Raw genomic sequence first — 25,037 nt, forward strand, 5'->3', positions numbered from 1 at the left:
GGATTACAAGCAGAGGGAGTCAGAGAGGGAGAAGCAGACTCCCCGTTGAGCAAGGAGTCCCATGTAGGACTCCATTCCAGGACCCAGGGATAATGACCTGAGCTTAATGACTGAGCCACCCAGGTGCCCTAGAATCCGCATTCTTAAACATTACTCATGGTATTTTGCAACATTAGCCTATTATATAGGTGTTAGGGGTTTAGGGTTGGTTTTTCTTCCCCTTCCCTTTAGGTCAGACTCATGACGTTCTTTCAGCTGCATCTCATGCGCTTCCTTCTTGTAAGCTCTTGGCAAGATCCCTGTCAGAGTTCTTTGGGTAAGACACTGGCTTATAGTGGTCACTGTATGCTTCTGGACTTGGCAGTTTGGCTGTAGGCTACAATTAAAGAACAACAACAACTGAGCCTGTCTTTGGAGGATTCTTTAATCTTTGAATGTTTTACCTTTTAAGCTTCAACCCAGTTTTAACCACTCGCTAGACTGTAGGCCCTGAAAACAGTTCCGTCGGAGTGAATCAGTCCTTTTCCACCACTGCCCTTTCTCTATAGAGCAAAACAAAATCAGTAACTGCAAAGGTAGATATCTTGTGTTCAGTGCACAGAATGACCTCAAGGTTATCTTCCCTTTTCCTACTCATAACAAAGTAGGTCAAGTCTGTCATACAGTTGTTTTTTTTCCCCCTGAGTAGAAGAGCCAAGTTCTTTTTTTTTCCCCCAAACTGGAGGAACCTGTCAGTTTGGGGTGGCCTCTGCTGCCTTGACCTTGCTCTCCCTCCACTTTTTTTGTTGGTAAATTTGAATGGCAGCCTACTGATCATGTCTCGGAATTTTTTGATAAAGGTGAGAGTGTATTTGCTAAATCAAGGAAACCCGCAGCTGGTACTGAGTTCTTCTAAGAAGTGTATCTCAGGGATGCATCAGAGGTTGGCGGACTACAGAGGACAGCCTGCAGGCCGGTCTGACTCTGGGCTGTTTCTGTACCAAGAGTTAAGAACAGTGATTGACTGATTGATTTTGTGGTAAAATATACATGACATAAAATTTGCAATGTTAACCATCAGCTGTACAGTTCAGTGGCACTGAGCACATTCACAGGTTTTTTTTTTTGTTTTTTGTTTTTTGTTTTTTTTAATATCTTAAATAGTTATACAAACAAAACACAAAGAATATGTGACTCAATTCTGTGGCCTGAAAGCCTACATATTTCCTGCTTGGTCTTTTATAGAGAATGTTTTATGGAGAATGTTTTATAGAGAATGTTTGACCCCTGCTGCTTCAGTCTTTCTCTGTAGGGAAAGTGAACATAAGGAAGATCAGGATCAAGGGAGTCCGCTGTGCAATTGGAGAGCCCTGACTTCACTTCCGGCTCTGCCATGATTGTTGGGAGAGGGTGGGGGGCGATGAGGCAGGTCACATGACTCCGGGCCTCGCTTTTCTCAAGCCCTGCAAAGCGATGATGATAACAGTTGCGACATTCTAGGCCGCTCTCCTAATTAAATGGAATACCTGAGAGGCACATGGTCAGTTAGAATACTCAAACAGTAAACGAGGGATCCTGTCCCTGACACGCCCAGAGTAAGCTCGTGGGCTCTTCCTCCCCGGAGCTGAAGGACTCTCTGAGCCTACGAGCTGCTGGCCGTCTTGTTGCCAGTGGGAGGAAGGGCCAGCGTGAGGGCTAAGCCAGCTCAAAGAGGAGACCAGAACTTTAAAAAAAAAAAAAAGAAGAAGAAGATAGTGAGAAATGGAACTACCACCCTATATCCTGGGATCAGACTGATGCCCTTCCATCCCATTCCGAGGCCTGCCTCTCACATAAATCCACCTTGACTGAGTTTGCTCAAGCTCACAGTGCCGCGTGTTAGGTGTTAGTCTTCTGAGTCTGCCATTACAAAACACCACAGACTGGGTGGCTTAAACAACAAATTTGTTTCCTCTCAGTTCTGGAGGCTATGCGTCTAAGATGCCTTCCAAGGCCTCTCTCCTTGACTTGTAGGCAAACCTGCTCTGACCTCACAGGGCCTTCCCTCTGGGCCTTCATCTTAATCTCTTTATAGGAACACCTACCAGTCAGATTAGGGCCCACCCTCATGACCTCACTTTACCTTAATGACTTCTTTAGAGGCTCTGTCTCCAAATATGGTAATGTCCTAAGGTGCTGGGGCTAGGAACCTCAAATACAAATTTGCCCGGGGGCCGGGGGGTGGGCACTTCAGCCCATAGCATGTTTCAGTTTTTATAGTGTTCTCTGTGTATTAACTACTCTTGAAAATATAATGGTAAGGAGAATGGGAGTAACTTGTTTGGCTCATGAGGTAGTCAGAGCCCAAAAGGGCAGGGCTGGTCCCATACATCCAGGGAGGGTTGAAGTGGCTGTGGGGGATGGGGTGGGGCTAGATGGCCACTGCAACCTTCAGCTGAGGAGGCGTTCTTGTCTGCCAGCTTTTTAGCTGCTGCTACTCTCTAGAAGTATAAGCTGTTTTCAGAAGATAACTTTGGACTCTATCTTCATTTTAAGATTCCTGAGTAATTAGCAATATATTTTGAAGTGGTTTTTTTTTTTTTTTTAATCCACAATCTGCTTTGTCATTTTTTTAGTGAATTTTGCTTAGAATTGCAAGTCCAGGAACACTCTCAGAAGTTCCTCTGTATTTCTGGGCCTCCAGTAGATAAAACATTTACCCCAGCCACCAGGGTAGCTTACCACACCCAGAAGTCTCTGGTACCTTCTAGTATAGCATCATCACCATGCAGTCAAGTTGGCATTTCATGTCCAAGAGGCTGAGGGCTGAAGACTTCAGGCCAGGCCTCAAGGAAATACAGCTTCTCAACAGAACACTGGCATTCAAATTCTGCTAAATATTACTACGTCAGTTAACTACTGCCAGGCAACAGACCACTCCAAAACTTACAGCTTAGAACAGCAGTTTACTATTTCTAATCATTCGTGAGTCGGCTTGGTAGTTCTGCTGCTGATTTTGCCTGGGCTCACTTGGTGGGCTACACTGAACTGGAGGGCCGTTTGCAGGGGGAGGTCCTTGATGGCCTCTCACTTGCCTACCAGTTCATGATGGCTGTCCACCGGGGCACCTGAGTTCCCCTGCATGTGGCCTCTCATCCTCTAGTAGGCTTGGCCTGTGCAGTGATCTCAGGGAAGCATCCCAGGCAAGCAGAAGCTGACGTTGCAGGGCCTCTTGTGGCCTCACCTCGGAAGTCAAACAAAGTACATGGTCAAAGCATGTCACGAGGCCAGCTCAGATTCAGGAAGTAGGGAAAAAGCTACTCCCGGTGTGAGGAGCAGCAAGTCAGACTGCAAAGGAGCCTGGACACAGGCATGGCTCACCAGGGGCTGTTGTTATAACCAGCTGCCACAGCTGCTAATGTTCACTGACCACCCCCCCACCCAGAGACATCTGTCTGTGATTTGTATCGAACATTGGTGGGAAAGTAGTTCAGGCTTGTATGCAAATGTATATTCTGTTTTTCCTCTGAATCTATTTGAGTGTGCTTATGGCTTATGTATACATGACGTTTTAAAACATGTACTGAGTGGCAAGTTTGTATTTCCTATTTTGTACCTAGGAGGATGTAATTCAGAAAATTCCATCCTACGTCACTATGGCCGGCTTAGTGAGGTTTTTCAACTGGGCTGTGCAAATAAAGGGAAAGATTAATAGGCCGTTTGCCAGAAATTGCAAAATCTTAAAGTGATTAGAACATCAAAGAACATCAAAGGTAACATTTTAGTTGATTTCAAGCATCTCTTTTCTTTCTTTGGATGCATTTTCATTAACTCATATAATAAATGAGGTTCTTTGATCAAAGTAGGAGTCAAATTCTAGTACAGTCATATATTCATATATAGTATGCACACATGTATTGTATATAAACAGCTCGGGATTTCAAAAGGTATACATGTACCTTATTTATAAAGTATATTTATATATGTATATATATATATGTGTGTATATATAGTATATTTATATATATGTGCTTATATGTATATAATCGCCTTTTAAGTACAATTACCCAAGCCAAGTCACCAGAAGCCTAATGGGATCCCTCTGCTCACAGGATTTTGCCTCTCCATCATCAGTTCATTTTTTCTTAACTGATGCCTGGACTCTACCTTCGTTCTCCTTTTAACCTCCAGCCATTCTCCTCCCATTTCTTTTGCACAAACAAGCATGCTGATGCAGATACAAATACTTGTGAGCACCCTGTGATGCACAGAGCCTTCTGGGTTTCATTTCATTCTGGAACCAATGTATGTACTACTTTGATCAAAATCAGTGAGGGAAAAAAGTACATAAATCCTGTAACGATTTCTCGTTCCCATCTCCCCATCCCCAGAGCAGGCAGGCCCCGGTGTTCCCAGGTGCATCTGTTCCTCATGTACAGACCCTCTATATTCTCTCTATCCTGCCACCATGCTTAGGATGAACTCCCCAGTTTTAGGGTATTCCTCTAAAAGACAGGTGGATTTAGTTTTAGGGCATCAGAATTTAAATGTATAATTTTTTTCTTTGTAATAGAGTTCTTAAGAGGGATTCCCTAAAACTGCTGGGTCTGCAAGACTCATAAATCTGTGAAACCATACATCCTTATGTCCATTTTTTTTTTCCTTTGAGAAAATCTATAGCTTGTGCAGATTCTGAAAAGGACACATGACCTAAGAAAAGGATAAAATCCCTCACCCTGTGGGATCTTGGTGAATAAAGCAAAGGATGAAAAGATTTAGGAGGAAAAAAATGATAACCTATTTTCACTATATTATCTACTGGATTCCCCCCACTGCTAGTACAGGGTGCAAGGGTAGTATGGAGGCTGAGAAGGGAAGAAGTTTTGTAAAGAAGAAGAGAAACAGTGGTACCAGTAGAGAGTGAATCAAGCCAACCAATGCCCAAGAGAAGGGAACATTTACACATTTTGTGTGCCAGAATTTAGGCCACAGACTCTAATTTTTCATTTAATCATCTCCAGCATTTAGCATTGATGGGACCCTTCTCTGGCAGAGAAAGAGATTGAGATTTGAATTTTGGCTCGTCACTTATCTGTGTGACATGTGGCATGTGCTATAACTTCTGAAACCCAGTTTTCTTTTCTTTTCTTTTTTTTTTTTTTAATTTTTAATTTTTTATAAACATATATTTTTATCCCCAGGGGTACAGGTCTGTGAATCACCAGGTGAAACCCAGTTTTCTTGATCTAGCATGAGGTTAAAAGAACTTACTAAATTTACGTGAAGGTGGGGAATATACCTGGAAATTTTAGGTACTTAGTAAATGGTAGCTATTACCATATTTTGGAGAGGTCAAGGTTGACATTGGGGGTTGGTTGCAAGACCAGAAAGGGCCTGGCCCCAGGATAGGTTTCCAGGGGTACTTAGAAGAAGTTTGCCAGTGGTTCTACAACCCCTTCCTTCCAGAAAACAGGCCCTCCCTTCTTACCCATAGGTTCTGACAGCCATCACTATTAATGTGGAATTAGGGCAAGGTCTGTCCTACAGAAGGGGAGAGGCTGTGTTCCTGGCGGCTCAGGTTGAAACTCTGGCCCATGAAAATTTTGCTTCATACCAGCTCTGAAGGTAGTACTCAGCTTTAGGTTATAGGCTAGGTTGTGGGTCAGTGGACTTTTGTGGGTCAGCCTGGGAGCTGTGTTAACATATGTAATGTTTCTGTCGGGAAGCTATTTTCTACATTCCAGTGAGATGCCCTATTCATTTGTTGGAGATTAGACTAGAAAATTGGTCAGGAAGGTCTTAGGGAATCATTCTCAGGCCAAAAAGAGAGAAAGAGAGAGACAGACAGACAGACAAACAGATGCCGAGAAACAAGAAACAAGACATTGACAAATACTTACACTTTTTCCCATTGTTTATTGAATGTTAACTTCATGTAATTTGGTCATCACACCTGTTCCACCCATTTATTAATTGCTTGACATGATGGGATGAGATATGCATGACAGGATACTTACTGTTTTTCCTTTTGAGACAACCCAGCCTCTCTTTTGACCAGAGTGATCAAAGCTACTGCCATGAATGGGCTTAACAGTGTTGCCCCTGCCAAGGCCTGAGTCACGAAATCCATCGCAGACATCTTTTCTTCCTTTGAGGGAAAAAAGACAGCTTTTTCTTGAGCCATTAATTTCCTTTTGGCCCCACTTCTGGAGTAGAGAGAGATGGATCCAGTAGGTTTATGTGACAAAAGAAGTGTATCCATCAACAATACATGATTTGGGGACGTAAGTTATGCCTGATAGTTTGCAGCAGAAGAAACATTTTTTAAACAGGGCACCTGGTTGGCTCAGTTGTTAAGCATCTGCCTTCAGCTCAGGTCATGATTCCAGGGTCCTGGGATCGAATCCTGCATTGGGCTCCCTGCTCAGTGGGAAGCCTGCTTCTCACTCTCTTACTCCCCCTGCCTGTGTTCCCTCTCTCGCTGTTTCTTTCTCTCAAATAGAAAAATTAAATATTAAAAAAAAGAAACATTAAAACAGTATAACTGGAGTATTTTAGTTATTCTTCTGAATGCAACATTCCTTACAAATTCAGCCTTCTATGAGCCAACACTTTTCAAGCTACTTTTATTTTGAGAGGAATTCTAGAAAATTATTTCAGCTTTCTTAGCAATCTTTTCTTTATCTAGTATTTAATTCCTCTTTGTTTTGATCTGAATAAATAAAATTCAAGGGAAAAATCCAAGACTTGTCATCCTTAAGGACTATCATAGTGTAAACTTGAGAAAGTCATTTTCTTATAGATTTTGTAGATATCTGTAGATTATATCCAAATGCCTATCATTCTTCACACTGTTAACATGTGGATCTATAATAATCCCAGTGGAAAAACCCTTTCTAAGAAAGGTTGATATACCATACGTATCAGGAATATATTTTTTAAAAGTAAACATACACATCTGTGTTTGTATTTCTGTGTATAATTTATACCTATGTACATCAGTGTATGTGTTTGTATCTCACATATGCTTCTCACTGGTGGGTCATGAAAATAAGCTCATGTATTTAAACCTAGGATCTGGAGGATGGGAGCTCCAGAATGGTCTCAGGTGGGCTATGACCACATTGGAACAGTCCCCATACAATTGTTAAGGTATGCGTTTTCCGGGAGGATTCAGAGCTCATCCATTCTTTGTGGAGAAAGCTGTGACACAGTTTACAAGCCACTTTTCTGGAGTAGGTTAAGGAGTGGACCTAAATAATATCTTTCTTCCTCTCCTTGGAAGAATCTTGAATTCTCTAAATGTTCAAATTTCTAGGGTCTTAGAGGTTAAGAGAGGGTGGCAGGATCTGGGTATGTGCAGAGGATGAGTAACAATGATAATGAGTCCATGGACTTTTGAGGGCCAAATAGAGCTTTTGCTAGGCTGGTGGCTTTGATTTTTGATCAGGTTGGTGCTGTTGTACATGAGGGTTCACTGATGGTCTTAGTTTTATAAAGTGAGCTGTCATGGTTTATCTCATTTCTCTTTGCTGAGTGTGTGTGTGTGTGTGTGTGTGTGTGTGTGTGTGTGTGTTGACCTTGCATCATGGCTTCTATGCGCACTAGAGCAATACTGATCTGGAGGTTGAGCTCTGTATTACTGAATCCAGCAGCTGTTAAGTGAATGTGCTGTCTACAGCTTTGGCAGAATGAAGTGGTCAGTCATCCCAAGTTTTGTTTCATGGGCTCCCTGTTAAGGATGGAGCCATCCTGTCTCTCAACCACTTTTTCTCTAATTTGTCTCCTGTCAGTATAACTTGTATCTCATGTAAACATGACTCAGTAATGAGGGGACCCTATGGATTAGCTATAGCCTTCATGTCCATGGAAACTGCCAGAGAGAAGAGAGTAACTCTTTAAGTTTTGGTGGGTTTTGGTCTTTTTTTTTTTTAATTGCAGTAAAATACATAAAGCCTAATGTTTTCCATTTTTACTATTTTGAGTGTATAGTTCATGGGCATGAAGTACAGTCACATTGTTGCGCAACCGTAGCCTTTTTTAACAAGGGGTTTTTCTGCGCAGATATCTCCACTGTGCTTAGTCAGAAATTTCTCCCCAGAAAACCACATCTCTTACCCTGAAGACAATATAAGTAAACTGTGTCTGTGAAAATAACTGAGCATATCAGTTCACTTTTTATAATTAAAAAAGACTCAGTTTTACAACTGCCACCAAATCTGTTACTAAATCTGTCGGGATTCTAATTTAGCCTCTGCATATCACACCTTGTAAAGGCAGCCTTTCTTGTGTTAAATCCTCATGTTTCCCTTTTCTGTCTCCTAAGTAACAATCTATTTCGAGGTAGGCTGCAAGACCGAAGGCACCCACTTCAGTGCGCTTGGTTCTGCCAGTTCGGCCCAGTGGATGTTGATTACCTCCTGTGCTAAGATACGCTGCCTTCGCTTACCTTCAACCTGGTGGACCTCAGTCTCTAAAAAAGAGAAGTTTTGTATCTGACAGATAAAATAGAGGGCAGCCGCTGCTTGGCAGGGAGCCTGCTTCTCTTTCTCCCTCTGCCCCTTCCCCCGTCCCCACCCCAACTTGTGTGTGTGCTCTCTCTCTCTTGCTCTGCTGTCCCTCTCAAATAAATAAATAAAATCTTTAGAGTTTTTAATGCCCTCTGGTTTTTTAAAAGATTTTAATTAGTTATAACCTGAGAGATAGGTATGTTATACCATCCCCATTTTATAAACAAGGAATCTGAAGCTCAGAAATTAAATAATAACCTTAGGATTGTTGGGCTGGGATTCAACTTATGTTGCCATTCTATAGAATGCCGTAGAATGCTAGGTGGAGTCCAGTGCCATTCTTACACTTACGGGGACATAAAACCAGGGTTTTATGCACACTTCTGTAGCAAAGCACTGACCTCATGTCTTAGAGTTTTGAAAAATAATCGAATCACAATGAGAAAGATGTGATACTCTCATTATTGGTTTTGAATATGTTTCAGAGAAATAACTGCAAAACTGTGAGATAATTATTGCAGAATTGTGGTAAAGATGAAGCTTTTACTGAGCAAAAAATCTTAGTCCCCTTATTCAAATGTTTATTTTTAAAAGTTAAAGATAGAGCTTACATTCAGAATGCTTCTTAGCACTGTGAAGGATAATAGTCTTCAGCTTTGCATGATTTTACAAAAGATCTTTTTCCAATCTCTCACAGAATTTTTGGTTCTAGAACATAAGGTGCATGAATTTTACATAACAAAATTATGTAAATGTATATACACTACTTTCTGTCCAGTGGCACTTCTTCCTTCTAAGCAAGCAGACAGGAAGTAGTTTATCTGATAGAGCTCTAACTGGTTTTGGTGTGAGCCACTCCCTTTACTCCTATGCGAGAATATTTGAATGAAAACATCATTTGACATTTCTTATTCATCTCTTTGGTTTCCAGGAAAAATTTTTAGGTTCTTCTAGCAAGATTAAGAAGCATACTTTTTAAAATTACTTTTGCTGTATTTTATACTTAATGTATGGAGATAAGTATGTTATACTTATTGTATGGAGATCACGCCCTTTATCCTAAAATTTTGAAATGAGCTAAATCTGTTTTCCATCTTTTATCTTTTCAACCCTACTGAATACAGATGAGTAATCTAAAAGAATCCTCCATTTTTCTAATGAAAAAAATCAGAGAACTGTAAATACCTTTCTCCAAATTCCCCAGACTTAGTAGAGCAAGGATGATATTTATATGTCCTTTAAAATCCTGTGTATGAATTTGCAACAAACCATGCTTATTTGACAGAAAGTTTTTCTTTCTTCTTCATTCATCAGAAGATTTGGATGTGTATGTTTCCAGGAGTTAAGTGAGTTGAAGATAAGTTTTAAATTCAAGAATGCTTAGTATAGTCTAGGTTAAATACACTAGGTGTAACTCCTGACCTAGAACTACTTACTGTGTTTCATATTACTGGATCCAAAAACTGAATGAAATGATTGCACATGTGTTGTATTTACAATCTCTAGTTCATAAATTCCATGCTGTCTTGCATCAGAGCTACTTGTTTATATGTGCTAGCCATCTCCTATTGGAATGTAAGCTTATACGTAGAGGAACAGGATAGGAAAGCTACCTTACGACCCCCCCCCCCCCCGTGTCGCCCCCAATTTCCCTAGCAACTTTGTTGTCTATTGAGAATATAGATCATTAACAATGTAGAAGCTCCCAGTAGTGATTATTGTGTAGAATGAATACATTTGTAGCATGATTATTCAGCTCTTTCCCATTAAAGCTGTTCTTTCAGATCAGAATGTGAAACCAAACAGCCAGCCAATCAGGACTGTTATTTTAATGTATTTGCTTTTTGGGTTTGTTTCTTTTTTTTATTCCCATATTTAAATCTAGGATTTCCATTCAATATAACCCACTAAAAGGATTCAGTTTCATATTATAAACATGACTTTGGAAAGTAAATAGAATGATACTGAAGCTCTGCTTTTATTCTTCAGCTTTATTCTTGCTTTATTGGCGATGCTGACCTTCCACAAGGATACAGTGTCCTCGCCAGCTTGTTTTCCATCATCCGTGCTATTGTATAATGGCTGGCGGTGGTCTGAGGTAGTTGTCGTGATAAACTTGGCCATGTCATTTAATAGACTGGGCTTGGGCAGTACAGGGTGTGAAATCTAGGTCAGTACTCATAAGCAGCCTTGTCCTAGGAACAAGAGACTTGCTGGTTGTTCTATGTCTTGCCCACATGGCTCATCTTTGCATTTGAAATTACTGGCATAATTCGGGTCAGGGATTAATGTGAACTCTGCCATTTTAAGTTGAACTCTAAAATGATCATTTTTTGTTGTTGTTCAGTTTAACACAAAGTACGATGAATAAAATCTATTTAAGTTTTAGACTTGCACTATAATTTCTAAGCCTTTTCATTAAAAAAATACTACCTGTTAAAAACGTGTTCCATAGTCTATGAGAATTTGTACAGGTGATACCTCTCCCTTAAGCAACATCATTGTCAGTGGCAAAGATGACCTAGGAGGGTAGAGGTGGATTCTAGGACTTAGGAGAGAATGAATATAAAACACATGACAAGGTCCTAACTACAGTAATGCCAGAAGTCTTTGCAGCATAAAATGTGCATCAGAAAGAGGAGTGGTTATGGGGAGAAGGGAGGAGGGATGCTTAGAGATAAGGTGAACACTCCAGAGGTCTAGAGAATGAGAGTCTGCAAGCACAGGCCCGTCAGGCAGAGCTACAGTGGGAGAAAATGGGACCCCAGGCCCTGAAAAGCAGTGATAATAGGAACATGCCCATAGCACCACCGTCAGCTCACCTTCCAAGCAGCAGGGATCTGGGGAGCATAAGGCACATTCGTGGTTTCTGCTTCCCACTTACCCTAAAGGACTACATTCAGACTCACAAAGAGCATGTTGTCTGCTGATGCCTGCAACCATCTATGTGAGGGAGGTATTTTTTTCTTAGCTAATTAGAAAAGTAAAACACAAATATCCCAAAGGAACAATCCACACCAGGCTTGATAACATTGACTTGGTATCAACTCAGTAATCCAAAGTGGAAGGAGAAGCCCTCATCCAATCCTTTGGTGGTCAGATGTGGGGGACATAGAAAGGAGAGTGCCAAAAGCCTGAAATTAGGATGATGAGGTATAAGAGTGTGAGAATCCTATAAAGGGTCTTGCATTTTTCTTGGAATTGCCTGTGTTTACCTTTTAGAATATTCAGAGGTAGTGTTTAATTAATTGAGGTCCTACTATATCTTAATGATATCATTTAACATATTTGTATCATTAAAAGCTATATACATAGGGGCGCCTGAGTGGCTCAGTGGGTTAAGCCTCTACCTTCCGCTGAGATCATGATCTCAGGGTCCTGGGATCGAGCCCCGCATTGGGCTCTCTGCTTAGCCGGGATCCTGCTTCCACCCTCTCTCTGCCTGCCTCTCTGCCTACTCATGATCTCTGTCAAATAAATAAATAAAATCTTTAAAAAAAAAAAAAAAAAGCTGTAAGCATAATCAGAGTAGCTTTTCCCTGGGTCTTTCATTTCCCATACAGTGTGTTACTAGAAGTTTATCTTGCTATGTCAGAAAATCTGCTTGAGGGTGTTTACGTGGAATGTTCTTGAATCTTGGTAGTTATTTCCTATTCTTAGCTATTCAGGTTGTTTGTGTCACTTCCGTTTTTGGAAGCAGAACCTAATAACTATGAGATTAATATTACGGTGTGTGATGGTTGAAGACTTAATGGCTAGTGTCCTTTACTGTTTGTGACTTTACATTTAGATAGAGGAGGATTTTTTTTTTTTTTTTTTAATTCCTCACTAGCTCACAAAGTCTTTTCTGGGCCAGCTTATGAGAACAATCCTGTATGGAAGTGGAACGGTATGCCCTTGTTGCCTGTTTCCAGTTCGCAAGTGTCTTGTGGGTCTCTGCAGAAGAACTGATGCTTCCTCATGTCTGGTGTGCTTGCTGTTCTCATACTTCCAACGGGCTGTGTTGTTGCCTTGGCAACTCTGACTAGATTTTCACAACTATAATATAGAAAATAGATTTACGTCTTCAGATGAGAAAACTCCTGGCAAAGGGAACTACACTTTGCCTAGCTTTGAGTTAAGAGCACACCATTTTAGTTGAGGGTAGCATTTCTGTAACTTTAAATGCTGTTAATCTGAAATCAAGGTGAAATTCCTGAGATTTCATGTATGAGTCAGTATTACCGTGTGTTATAATCACAGACAGCTTCTGTATCTTAGTACACGTCGCTCTTTTATTTTTATATTTTTTAAAATATCTTATTTATTCATTTGACAGAGAAAGATCACAAGTAGGCAGAGAAGCAGGCAGAGAGAGAGGAGAAAGCAGGCTCCCTGCTGATCAGAGAGACCGATGTGGGACTCGATCCCAGGACCCTGAGCTGAAGGCTGAAGGCAGAGGCTTTAACCCACTGAGCCACCCAGGTGCCCCTACATAGCTCTTTTATTAAAAAAAAATGCTTTAAATTCATCAATATATTTGGTTTCGATGTTTTAAATTTTTCATGCCTCTGCAGATGATTCTTCCTTTCCTGTGCCCTCCATACCATTTGCTTAATCATAATCTTCAAACCATAGGATGCTCAAAAAGTTCCTCCAGGTTGCCTTCACCACACCTGGCCTGCCTTTGTATTCCCTGGGTGCTGATAGTTTCTAAGTTGACAACCCTAAAGCATTTAACGTTCATCCCTGGTAGAAAGACAAAATGGTATAGGGATCTGCCTGCATGCAGGACGGACCATCAAGCATCAGGGTCCTCTGGAAGAGTAAGAAATCTGACTTTACAGAGCACTGGGATGACACAGGAGTTCTCCAGCACATACTGTTGCCAAATAAAATGAAGAGCATGAAGAGGTAAAGTGAGGTTATAGGCTTCAGCCAGAATGGAAAGGAAAGGGATGGAATCATTAGTGTTGGGGATAAAAGAGCAGATGTTAATTAGGTATTTTCTGGTTAACAGCAACCTTAAAAAAAAAAATGCACCTTTCTCTACTTGAAGATTTAGAAAATTTTTCAGGACATAAATGAATTCACACAATTTCCTACCTCTCAGTACACCAGGGATTGATGATCCCCATTCCCCAACATGGGAGGATGCATTCTGAAATGTCATGAAAAGATAGTCTACCCTTGAAAGGTAGAGAAATGGCCATCATTGGGAACTTCTTCTGATGTTGATCAGGGAGATTAGCACCTACTGGAGCATCTGTTCTTATTAAAATAAAAATTCTGGAAAAAATTACAGTAAGAGAGGAGTGATGAGGGTAAGCACATTCTCGGCGGGGGGGAGGGGGGGCTACAGGTCATGCCTAAAATTTAAAAATCCCTAACTCTATAATGCATGTGTTTTCGGTAATGTATTTCTCATAGCGTATGAATCCTTAATTAAGACAGGCCTAGCATGACCCACAGCAAGAATCAACAAATATTTGTGGTTTACCTAGAAGGGACACTATTATTTTCTGTTTAATAACAAGTAACATTTCAAGTTATTGATAATCTTTTCTTCGAATACATCTTATCCATGAAATAAATGTAGAATCATTATTTGCTTCTGCTACATTTGATGAGACCAAAAAAAAGAGAAAAAAAATCTAAAATACTGCCAAAATGGTGTCACCACCATCTTCAAACTTGAAAAAGTAACTAAAAATGTGAGAAGTTAATACTCAGCATATGGTTTTCGTCAAAAATGGAAAAGCTTGTATAGGAATATTATCTAGCAGCTACTGAAAACTTTAAAAAGGGATTTGAAAATGAAATTCAGTTATAGAAACTTGCCTTTTGTGAAATATGTTATAATTATCTCAATATGAACATAATGTGAAAGTAAACAAAGTATAAGCTGCCCTTTTCCCATAAGGCTTGTCTTTTTTGAGAGATTTTTTTGGGGGAGGCCTGTTCCCAGGATAAGTATGCCTTTAATCGGACTTCTCAGCAGTCCACGTTAGCCTGTGAAATTAGGGCCCATGTTGGTAGTCCAACTTAAAACATCTTTTCTGCTATCACTGACAGCTGGAACACACAGAAAATTATCAATGAAAATAGTCTCCGGGCATCTCTTACTCATTACTGCCTAAATATTATAAATCTACATTTTTCTGATAAGAAAAGAAATAAATATTGGGAGACCCTTTTGCAGAGAAGGGTCGAAATTGTTTTTAAATCATCTGTAATCTACCATTTGCACATAGCTACATTCACATTCTGATAAATATTACTCTGGCCTTTATAAACTGTGTGTGTATGTGCACACACGCATGCATGTAAACTTGTATCATTGCGTATGTGGTTTTACAACCTGTTTTCTTTCCACAGAATGTTAGAAACATTCTTCTAGAGCAGTTATGATATCCTCTTGTTTGGAATTTCTGTCAACTTTATGGGCAAAGAAATGATGGCTTATTGTTCTGATTTGCATTTGTTTGATTACTGATGATATTACACATTTCTTACCTGCTTGTTAGCATTTTTTTTCCCTGTGAATTACGTGTTTATTGTGGCATTTTCTGTTGGGGTGTTTATCTTCTTTTTTAAACAAAGGATACCTATGTTATTCTGGTTACTTATTATAAATATTTTCTCATTTTAGCATTTTCAGTTTAATATTGTTAGGGATTTTTATTGTTCATTTAAATCTTCGTCTTTTCGAGAAGGCTGATTTCAGAGGTCTGTTCAGAGAGCTGATTTGGGAGTGTCAGTAGGCAGTTCAGAAACACACATGTAAGGCATCCACCGTCCACTCCTCCACTGTGAAGACCTGGTGAGTCCCCAGGCCTGAGCCCCAGCGGGAGGTGGGGGGGTGGTAGGGCACGGGGGGGGGGGGGGGGGGGGGCCCGCGAACAGCAGGATTAAGCCAGCTCAGATGCATTCAGCCTGCTGCATCTAACTAGGTCAGTCTGCAACGGCCCTGACAGTCTGCAGGGCTATTTTTACCAGTGTTTCTTCTGCCTACGAGAAATTAGAATTGAGAAAAGCTACAGATGATGATTGCCATATGGTTGCTATTAGTGAAATTATGTACAGAGAATTTAATTTGAAAAAAGCAAAGTCTTAAGTACACTCAAATTCTTCAGAGACCTAAAGGGCTGTCAGGGAGACTTCCCAGCTATCAAACCCGCAGGGCTTCAGTTCCAGGAAGACAGCTTCGTTTTTGTGGTGCCCTCCATCCTGTTCTTGTCACTGCCAAGGAGGGAATCTCTTTTCTGGCGTTCATGATTTTGTCTGTCTCCCAACACAGTACTTTATGAAGGATTTGAATGTAATTTTTACCCTTTTCTCCCCACCACCCAACAGATTTTTTTTTCTTTCCCAAAGAAACATGTAGCCTTTTGCATACTTTGGGGCATTTCCCATTGATCAGTGAACTGAGCAGATAGATGCCCCAGTTTCTCCTACACCCAGAAAGCAGACAGTTTTCATTTGCGATCAGCTGTCCTTGTTCTTAGAATGGCTTCCACAGAGCAGTGAGCGGGCTGTGACGGTTTATCACTCTAATTGGTCCATTAGATGTACTTGATGTTTCACAAGGTTCTAGGGAGAGGAAAAAACGTTCACCCACAATGGACTTGTGGAGCCTACTAATGGAGTTTAATATCTATTTTTGCCATCTGTAAAAATGCATTATGGATTCACATTTTAAGAATTTAAAAAAACTGTAGTGGTATTGATCATTAAGTCATCAAATTTAGTTACCTTCTATTAAGGCAGTCAGGTGACCTCTGAATTTGATTTCCCCTACATTTCCGATCAGTGCGCTTATCCCAGTACATTTGACCAACACAGAGAATTTACTGCTACATTATTTTCATTTTATGAGAAATATTATGTTGAAAAATGTCATTTGTCTTTTAAAGAGAATTATGCAGTCTTATAACTTATAAACATACCATAATGACATTTGTAAAGTATGTCCCAGATGAATAAATACTGCCCCCCCAAAAAAAGTCCTTTGTCAGGTAGGTTTGGGAGACCATTACTCCCAAACTTTACTTGCTTAGTTTACTACAGAGTTCCTCAAAACATTTGCTGTAATTCCATATGTTATAATTCCTCAGGAGACACAATTCCTACCATTTTCCAAATGTATTTACTGTCTGAATCCTACTTTTGGGGAAGCATCACTCAGAGCCCTCTCTTCCTAAACCCTGGGCAATGGAGTAAGCTTTTAAATAAGCAGTTAAGATTATCATTATGAGGGGCACCTGGGTGGCTCAATGGGTTAAAGCCTCTGCCTTCAGCTCAGGTCATGATCTCAGGGTCCTGGGATTGAGCCCCACTTCAGGCTCTCTGCTAAGCAGGGAGCCTGCTTCCCCCTCCCTCTATGCCTGCCTCTCTGCCTACTTGTGCTCTCCGTCTGTCAGATAAATAAATAAAATCTTAAAAAAAAAAAAAAAGATTATCATTATGACTCATAGTTTAAGAAGCATTTAATGTGGTTAAGTTTCTTTATTTCTCGGTATTTATAGGTATAGAAATATCTCTTCAAGTGCACAAAACATGTTTCTTTGTGCAAGATATTGATAAAGCAGAGGAATTTAATCAAAGATTTGATAATTTAGGTAAGAAAGCATTAAATAAATAAACTTAGAGGATACTGGAAAGACCCATTTGGGGAAGAGAAGGAAATGGGGAGAGAGAAATGAGGTTCTTGTCTTCAAGTACAAATGGCTCAGTCCACAGTAACATCAGGTAAGCCATACTAGGGTCCAACTAAAGAAGCTTTTACTCTATTCAAAATCATGGTATTTCACTCTTTAATTGGGTAATATTTAGAAAGTTTTTATTTTACTTGTGGGGGAAAAGTGTGAACCTATTTCTTTTTGTTTTTGTGTTTAACAATAGTGCCAGTTTCTTAATATGGTTTGAGCTACCAAATAACAAGGTTTGCCCTGGTCCAGGGAGAGAAATGCTGAGCCATTAGGGATGACCCTTTCAAGGTGTAGCTTGACCTGAGAATGAGAATCTGACAGATACCTTTTCCACTTGCCACACAGGGCCAACTACTTTCACTCTCAAATTGTTCTTGCTCAATTTTCATATTGACTTGTGGCCATTTGTATTATTTTACTGAAAATATAATATAATATAATATAATATAATATAATATAATATAATATAATGTGACATGCAATGTCACATTAATTTTGACAACTCTCTATATTACGATATGTTCTCAAGTGTGGCCATCATCTGTCACCATACAATGCTATAGCAATACTTTGACTCTCTTCCCTCTACGGTACCTTTCAGCCCTGTGACTTATTCATTCTCTCACTGGAACACTGTTCTTCCCACTCCCCTTCACCCATCTTGCCCAGCCCCCAGCCCTCCCTTCACCCCAGCAATCACCAGTTTGTTCTCTATTTATGGGTCTATTTTGGAGTTTTGGTTTGTTTTGTTTTTTAAATTCTACATATAAGTGAAATCATGTGCTATTTGTCTATGACTTACCTCACTTATCATAATACCTTTGAGGTCCCTCTGTGTTGTCACAAATGGCAAGCTCTCATTCTTTCTATGGCTGAATAATATTCTATTATATGTATATACCACATCTTCTCTATCCATTCATCTGTCAGTGGACACTTAGGTTGCTTCTATATCTTGGCTATTATAAGTAATGTTGCAATAAACAGGGGTGCATATATCTTTTCAAATTAGTGTTTTTATTTTTTTCGAGTAAATAGTAGTGGAATGTGGGGACCATAGAGTATTACTGGTAAGGAAACCGTCAACAAAACAAAAAGCAACCTATTGAATGGAGGAAGGTATTTGTGAATAATATGTCCAATAAGGGATTAATATAAAAAATAAAGAACTTCTACAACTCAACACCCAAAAATAATCTAATTAAGAAATAGTAGAAGACCTGAATAGACCTTTTTTCAAAGACCTGTAAATGTCCAGCAGACACATGAAAAGCTGCTCAGTATCAGTAATCATCAAGTAAAAGTTAAAAAGTCAAAAGTTGTTTTATTAAATTTCAATCATGAATAGGGATTCAGTGGCCTTGGTTAAATTATTTTTCCATGTAAGTGCCTAACCTACAGAAAAGCTGAAGAGTTACAAGACATTACAAAGAACTCCCATGGGCCCTTCACCCAGATTCCCTGAATCTTAACATTTGGGGAGATTTAATTTTAATTCTTTCCCTCCCAAGAAACAAGCACAGTCTTTTATATAACTATAGCACATTTGTCAAAATTAAGAAATTATCACTTACACCATACTGTTGTCTAATCTGTAGACCTTACTCAGCTTTCACCATTCAGCCCAGAGATGTCCTTTATAGCAAAAGACATTCCAAGATCATGCACTGTATTTAGTTGTCGTTTCACTTTACTCTGTAATACTTCCTTGGAGCCCTTCTTTGTAGTTCATAGTGTTGATGTGGCTGAAGCATTTAGTTACTTTGAAGGATCCCCTTCAATCTGGGTTTACCTGACAGGTTTCCTCATGATTAGATTGAGGTTCTATACATCTGACAGGAATGCCATAGAAGCGATATTTTGTCTTCAGTGTATCATGTCAGAAGGTACATGTTGGTTTGTCCCAGTCCTAGGGATATTATCCTCTGTCACTCCGTGAAGGTGGTACCTTCCAGGTTTCTCCACTGTTGCGTTACTGATTTTTGTTATGTAATTAAGTATCTTATGGGACTGTGTAAATATTCTGTTCTTCCTCTTATATTTACCCATTAGTTTCGGTATCAATAATTCTCATCATTTAATATGTTAGTTGCCAAATGATGATTTTCTAATTCATTGTACCCTCTACATTTCTTAGCTGACTTTCTGTGGGAAGGGGGAGCTTTCCTTTCTCTCTTTGTTTATATCCCTGTGGACTCTGTAATATTTAATTTATTCTATGGATTATAATGCTTTTCACTAATTACTTATTTTGATGGTCAAATTGTCCCAGATTTAGTCAGTGGGATCCCGTTCAAGTTGACACTTGTATCCTTTTTTTTCCCCTTTATTCATTCATTTTGAGAGAATAGGGGGAGGGGCAGAGAGAGAGAATCTCAAGCAGACTCCCTGCTGTGGGTGGAGCTCTACATGGGGCTCAATCCCATGATCCTGAGGTCATGATCTGAGCCAACTCAAGAGTTGGACACTTAACTGACTGAGCCACCCAGATGCCCCAAAGCTTGTGTCCTTTTGATGTGTCTCCTTCACTGCTAGAGCACATCCTCACTTTCCGGAACAAGTTGTTCCAAACTCATCTTGCACTTTCTTTGACCCAGCCTTGGAGACAGCCATTTCTTCAAGGAACTCCAGTTCCTTTCAGTGGAGAAATGATGTTTTGAACCTGGATTTATGTATAGTTGTGTTCATCACTATCACTGCCACAGGCAGAGCTAAGGACTAGGTATGTGAAACAGGTACGCACACACACCCTTCTAAATCTTGTATATACATACTCAGTGACCTTTGTTTTTAATGTGACGGATTCCTTTTTCTCTCTAGACCATGAAAATAACACTGGGGTAGGAGTTTGTAGAACTGTAATCATGGATTCTGGTTTTCTTATTTGCTCACTAGTCCTAAGACCTCGACCTCCTCCTCTTCAGCTTCTTCCTTGTTAAAAATTAGGAAATAAATAAAGGGTGATCTTTAACAAAAATTCTATTTCTGAAATTCTTTGATTTTATGAAATTCAGATTTTGTGATTAGGTTTTCAGGAAACCAGAAGAGTACCTAAAAAAATTTCAAAGTCGCCAAATCTATTAGAATTTAGATGTAGGAAGCTACTTTAAAAAGTACATACTTCGGTGTCCCCATTTTACAGTGAGATATCTGGAACATCTACAATGACAGAGTGATTATATTCTGTGCTATCTAATATATCGAATACAGTAGCTGCCAGCCACCCGAAGCTGTCGAGCACTTACTGAGTCACTAATGTGACTGAGGACTGCATTTTTTATTTAGTTAAGTTTAAATAGCCAGGTGTGGCTGCTGGCTTCTGCACTGGACAGTGCACTGGAGAGGGCAAACAACTCGCTCTGTATCACACAGGTACTAGTGGCAGAAGCTAAGAAGGTCTCTTTTGATAGTGCATACCAGGTTAACCCAGATTTATCCTAAACCTTGCATAGTAGCTAATTATAATTTTTTTGACACTAAAACTTCTAGCATCGGGGCTCCTGGGTGGCTTAGTTGGTTAAACGTCAGACTCTTGGATTTGGCTCAGGTCACGATCTCAGGGCTGTAGGATCAAGCCCCTCGTCGGGCTCTGTGCTCACCAGTGAGTCTGCTTGTCCTTCTCCTTCTGTTCCGACCCCCGCTTCTGTGTGTGCTCTCATTCCCTCTATCTCTAAAATAAATAAATAAAAATATTTTTTAAAAACCTTCTAGCATATTAATTTTGTAGTAGATTATTTAAATTCCCAAAACTTCAAAATGATGGTCTATAGCAATATGTTATTATACTTAAGAGAAAATTTAAAGGCCAATAACACATCGAGAAGGTTGATCTATTCTTAGAAGTTATTGTGACTGAGAGTAATAGCTATAATTTGACTTCTTAGTCTGTGGAACTATTATCAATACAAATGCTTTTATTGAAGAGTGTAAAATGCTACCGGTAACATATTTAAATGGTAATACTTTCTTCAAAACTGCTAATCCCCTTATAGATTCAGTTATACTATTAATGTTTACAACCTTTCCTAATGCAATACCAAGACTTGTGTTTGTTGGTAATGACAATATGCAGTGCAGTTAGCTAGTAATTCTCACTCTGCTGAGTCTGAAAATTGGTAGCCCCTTTAGGAAATTATTTTTGGTGCTTAGTAGCAAAGCCTTAAAACTGTTCTTACCTTTGACCTAATAATTCCTCTTAAAATCTAATTTACAGCTAAAGCTTTAAGTATAAAATAGGGTGAAGAATTAGAATAAATTGGATGCGCAAGGAGATGAAAATAAGCATACTTGAAACATCAGTGAAGAGCTTTTTTTGACCTAGAAATAATTACTAGAATTTTATATTAAAATGCTCTATAGAAAGCAATATACACAGAATGATTTATGTAAAGTACAGAAAAACAGTGTGATCACAGCTCTACTTACCACAGTGACACAAATTTTACCTTCTGTTACCTCTTCCAAGTAGGAAGTCTTGATTCTTTTCCTCATACCCGTTTGGTCGTCTGTCAGCTTTGTCTCAATAAATGTTCAACCCATGCTGAGTGTCCCATTTGATTCTGCCTTTCTGTCTCCCCCACATCTAAGTGAGGACAAGCCCTGTCGACGCCACCTCCAAAGTGTGTCACCTCTGCCTCCTGATGTCCGGCTCCATTCCTGGTCCAAATCCTAGGTGCTCTCACTACATCAGTGACTGCGTTTGCACTGTGTACCACGACCCCCCCAGCCAGGTTCTACACAGCAGCCAGAGCCACCTTTCAAAATTAGGGACCACCTGGCACTCCTCTGCTTAAAACTTTTATGTGGCTGACGGCTTTTCATTGACCTTGGTAGAAAATCTGTATTACTATAGGTGGACATTCCCCTGCTTTTCTTCTTTCTCACCACATTGTCACCCATTGACTTTCTTTTCATTCTCTTAATACTCATTGCTCACTCTGGCCTTAGGGCCTTTGCACCTCTATACCAATCACTCCCTTTTTATCTGAAACAGCCTCTTCTTGGCTTTTGGACTCAATTCAGCCTGCTTTGCTACTTCCTCAGGAAAGCCTTTCAGAACTCCCCACTACCTAACATCTCCTACTGTACCCCAAAGATTGTTTTCATAATGCTGATCTACAAGACCTAGTCTTTCATACGCTATCTACATCCACTGAATGGAAGAGTCTTGAAGGACACCTGGCACACAGCAGGCACTTGGCAAAGGAATGATCTAGTGACTGAAGACCTACCATGTCTGCAGCTGCAGTGAAAGGGGCTCTCTTTGCTTCCAACCAAAGATGTAGAAGGTCCCCTCTAAGAACATATCCTCCACACATTGATGAGATCTATGGAACTCTGTGGGCAGCCTTGTTTACAACACTGAAAAACTGGAAACAACCTAAAGTTTGGGAATCTGCCACATAAACTGTGGTGTTTTCCTACAATTCAGTATTTTGTGTTCATGAAGGATGATTTAGAAACATAGCTGTTGATGCGGAAAGATGTCCAAAACATAAAATGTGTTCCAGAATTTCATATGAAGATCCCATTTTTTGTATTCTAGGTGTTAATATACATATTTTGAAAAAAATCTACAGGATCAGATACTGAAATATGTACAAGGATTATGCCTGAATTTCGAGAATGCAGCTTTTTAAAAGTTTTTGCTTATTTTTCCCATTCTCTGCACTTACTGTTTGTCTATTTTATTATCTTTTGACATTTACACACACACCCCAGTACTGCTAAAAATGACCCCAATACTGGAAGTCAGGTCATTGCCATGTAGTATGCTGCTGGAGCAACAGTTATGCATGGAGCCTTGCACGGGGTAGACGGGGGGTCTACTGACTCCCCTCTTCTTGCGGTAGCGCTGTCCGAGGAGTGTCAGCAGTGTGTTTGTGGCTTGGAAGAAAGACAGGCCCTTCCGTGTGGGAGAACCAGGGTAGATTATGGGGGGATGAAGGCATTTGCGTTGGCCCTTGAAGTACATAGAAGATTTGACAGATGGTTGAAGAGACCAACCCCATGGAGAGAAGAGCGGAAGCAGAAGAAGGGAAGGCTGGAAACAAGGAGAGGGAAGGCAGTCATGAGGCCTGTTAACGGAATAGCAAATGCAGCAATTCTCTAAAAACAGGGGGCTCTCTGGGGGAGTGTTGGGAAGCAGTTCCTGAAGAGTAGGGGAAACACCTTGCAGTGGCCTTCCTTTGGCAAGTAACTGGGAGACACGGTAGATGTTTGAGCAGGGAAATGATGGGCAAGGAGAGCTGGTTTTTCCGGCCCCCGATCTGACAGTTCCCAGGAATTGAAAGGGAAAGACTGGCCTTGACGAGACCTGTCTGGATCCAGGCTGAAGGTGGGAACAAAGCCGTGAGGCTGGTTGAGCCCAGGCTCCTTGCCCAACGTGTCCCACAGGCTGCTAAGCCCAACTCTGTTTAAAAGGGGAAAAGCACACACTACTTAAATGCTCTTATTTCCTAGTGACTTCCTGCGGAGTCCTAAATCTCTCCAGTCTGGCCATGTGTGTAAATTAGGTTGTAAGATAAAAATTTGCACTTTGGACGTCCTCTTGACATCTTTACTTCTCTCCGTTCCCCCACGTCCTTATGGCATTGCTCCACACCGAGGACAGCATAATGTCTGGGGTGAGTGGGCAGAAAAGAATAGCAAGAAAAATAGTCATAGGCTGGGATATCCAAAAAAGGAAGCCTCACGTTGTGGGGTTTTTAAAGTGCAAGATGTAAGGTGTTTAGTACAAGAGTTTCGTACATATATGGACAATATATTTCAGTTCCCTGAAATAACAGAGACATTTCAGCCCCAAATTCAGAAGGTAAATACCTGAAATATTACATTGGTTTTGGGTCAAAGAAATTAGTAAGTGTCCCTTTTGAAACCAGGTCAGTTTCCTTAACTTTATCTTCCCTTCTAACTCAGGACTCCAGCTGTCAGGCTCTCCCATTAATCCTCCATGTCCATGAAATCCCATCTGAAACACATTGTAATCACAGAAATTCACAACAAAAGATGTAGAGCTCAGATATTATTTCATTACAAATCCCTCATGTGGAAGTGGACATGTAAACCTTTGAGAAGTCATGAAAATAAAACAACCACCACCAAAAACAAACAAGCAAACCCCACTTGGAGAGATAGTAGCTACGCAGAAATTCTCCTTGAATGATGCAATTGACCCTTCCTAGCAGCTTCAGCCATAGTGATCCAGACTGGGCAACCTGCCTTTGCAGAAATGTTTAGTGAGGATTGTAGCTTCAAGTTTAAAAAAGAAAAAAAGTTTAAATAACTTCCATGTAGTTATCCCAAATCTACTGTGCCTCACAGCAGGTACCCCCAGAAAAGCTGGTTATAGCTGCTGACATGACTCTAGTGGGGTAGGAAGAAAATTGAGACAGTTTAATCACCAGTGAAATGGAAAGGTATTCGTGCAAAATGAAAGTGTCTCATGAGTTTGGTAAGATGTAGAGTTTTGGACATTACTGTGAAGTGCAGGCAGAAAGGAAACCTGTTGGGGGCAGTTCGAGGTCAGCGCTGAGGATTCCGGGGTTACGTGGATATGGATTTTGAGAAACGAACAAGCGTGTTGTGCTTCTTTAAAGCAAACATTGTTGTATGGAATACATTATTTACAGAACTGAGTGAATTTCTTGAATAATCAGCCTGTGTATCTTTTGTCACTGTCCAAGGTACTTTAAAAAGGAGGCTAAAAAAGCAGCATCTTCCTGGATTTTCCAGCATCTCAAAGATTGCTGCCTCTGGGGACTGTCTAAAGGGAAAAGAGAATGGAGTAAGATAACTTTGGGGAAGGAGAGTAAAACAGAATGCTGAGTGCATTGTAAAGGTTGAACATAAACAAATCGCCTCCCAAAGCTCCACTCCA

At 40.2% G+C, this 25,037-nt stretch overlaps 1 protein-coding gene and 1 long non-coding RNA gene across 10 annotated transcripts in view; both read left to right on the forward strand.

Moving 5' to 3' along the window:
* MAP7 (microtubule associated protein 7) overlaps positions 1-25,037 on the forward strand; it is a 169,928-nt gene that overhangs the window by 39,156 nt on the left and 105,735 nt on the right. The window lies entirely within an intron of this gene.
* Positions 1,965-24,356, forward strand: LOC116588418. Its single transcript, XR_004284934.1, has 3 exons — positions 1,965-3,219; positions 10,639-10,642; positions 24,346-24,356. It is a non-coding gene; the product is annotated as an uncharacterized LOC116588418 (long non-coding RNA).

Source organism: Mustela erminea, chromosome 4, assembly GCF_009829155.1.
Source record: "Mustela erminea isolate mMusErm1 chromosome 4, mMusErm1.Pri, whole genome shotgun sequence".
In the NCBI taxonomy this organism is placed as follows: domain Eukaryota; kingdom Metazoa; phylum Chordata; class Mammalia; order Carnivora; family Mustelidae; genus Mustela; species Mustela erminea.